We start from the raw sequence: 1973 nt of genomic DNA, 5'->3' as shown, positions 1-1973 counted from the left end.
AAAAAAAAAAAAAAAGAAGGGAAGACAAGAAGGAACTGGGAATACCCTGTTAATAAGGTACCTGCACTCCATGTGAAGTGGGATAGTGTTATTTGAATGAGAACTTAGATTACCTAAAATGCATATTGCAAACCCTAGGGCAACCACTTAAATGTTTTTTTTTTTTTAAGTACAATTGATATACTAAAACAAGAAAGAAAGTGAAATCAAACAACATTTAGATCAGAGAAAGCAGAAAAAGAAGGGGAAAAACAACAAAGAACAAATGCAACAAACAGAAAACCATAATAGGGCAGTGCCTGTGGCTCAGTGAGTAGGGCACCAGCTCCATATACCGAGGGTGGTAGGTTCAAATCCAGCCCCAGCCAAACTGCAACAAAAAATTAGCCGGGAATTGTTACAGGTACCTGTAGTCCCAGCTACTGGGGAGGCTGAGACAAAAGAATTGCCTAAGCCCAAGAGCTGACAGTTGCTGTGAGCTGTGATGCTACAGCACTCTACCAAGGGCAACAAAGTGAGACTCTGTCTCTTAAAAAAAAACTATAATAAACTCTTTCTCAGAGTAGGAGATTGTGGAAGCAGTATACTAGGAAAATATCTGTAATAACTTAAAATGAAAAGAACAATTTTCCAGAATGAAACATAGAAAAATATGATTAGAAAAACTGCCATGAGTGGGGAAAAAGGGCAATAAATTAAAGGAAAAGAAAGCTACCTACTTCCTCTACCCAAAAAGAACTTTGTTTTTCCTCATAAAGCTATACATAAAGCCTAAAATATACTAGACCACATAAATGACCAACTACAGATTCATCAAGACATACAGAAAGAGCCAAAAGAAAAAACAAATGTGAGAATGCTATAATAGGGGAGTTTAGAATGTTAATGACTAACATTACTCTCCATCAGTGGTTCTCAACTTTCCTAACACTACGATGTATTTTCATTGTTACAAAGGGGTCGCTACCCACAGGTTGAGAACCACTGCTCTAGATAATTATCAGTTTTTTAACTCTAAATACATAACTCTTTACTTCATGTGTAAATTCAATATTTAGGTGTTAAATGAAAAAAATCACATCCACTCTTTTACTGAGGAACAAAAACCAAAGCCAACTATCAAATCTGAGTTGCTTTTTAAGTGAAATCCTCCATCTCAAAAAAAAGTAAACTCCTACTTAAACAAAAGTAACTTTAAGATACTAGATTTTTTCCTTTCTTTCACTTTGACATAGGATTTCAATTTTGGCATTTCATAAATAAGGGTTTCATGTTAAATACACCCAATACATGCAAAGGGAACAAAACCAGAAGTCTCAAGATAGGCTGTACCCATGTTCATCAGTAATCACATGACCTGGCTCCACTTAATGAAACTCAAAAGTTTGGATTCCAATTCTCACAGCATTGGTAGCTTGGGGGTAATAAACATGAAGGTGTTCAAGAAACTATAAACTACTATGTAAATATTCAAAAGGTATAAACCAAAGAAACACAGAGCAAATATCTGCACCATGTCCCAATATTCACCAATGCAGGTGACTATCACTGTTATATTATTTCCCTCTAGGAAGTCTGATAGTAGAATGTAACTGTGGCTGGGCGCAGTGGCTCACACCTGTAATACTAGCACTTTGGGAGGCCAAAGCAGGTGGATTGCTTGAGTTCATGAGTTCCAGAGCAGTCTGAGCAAAATCGAGACCCCATCTACTAAAAATAGAAAAAATGAGGCAAGAGGATCACTTGAGCCCGAGTTGAAGGTTACTGTGAGCTATGGCACCACAGCACTCTACCCAAGGCGATAGCTTGAGACTGTCTCAAAAAAAAAAAAAAAATCCTGAGTAATACCTCATAAGTCATCCATTCCTCTCACATGGCCCCAAGAGTTTGAAGTTTATGTGAGATATGATAATGCCACAGCACTCTACCCAAGGTGATAGAGTAAGAGTCTTTCAAAAAAAAAAAAAAAAAAG

General features: G+C 36.9%; 1 protein-coding gene across 6 annotated transcripts in view; it reads right to left on the bottom strand.

Moving 5' to 3' along the window:
- The window catches only part of LOC100962189 (ELKS/Rab6-interacting/CAST family member 1), a 285037-nt gene that overhangs the window by 71427 nt on the left and 211637 nt on the right, over positions 1–1973 (bottom strand). The window lies entirely within an intron of this gene.

This window comes from Otolemur garnettii, unplaced genomic scaffold (assembly GCF_000181295.1).
Source record: "Otolemur garnettii isolate 467f Iridium unplaced genomic scaffold, OtoGar3 scaffold00104, whole genome shotgun sequence".
In the NCBI taxonomy this organism is placed as follows: Eukaryota; Metazoa; Chordata; class Mammalia; order Primates; family Galagidae; genus Otolemur; species Otolemur garnettii.
This window is presented reverse-complemented; position numbering and strand designations above follow the sequence as displayed.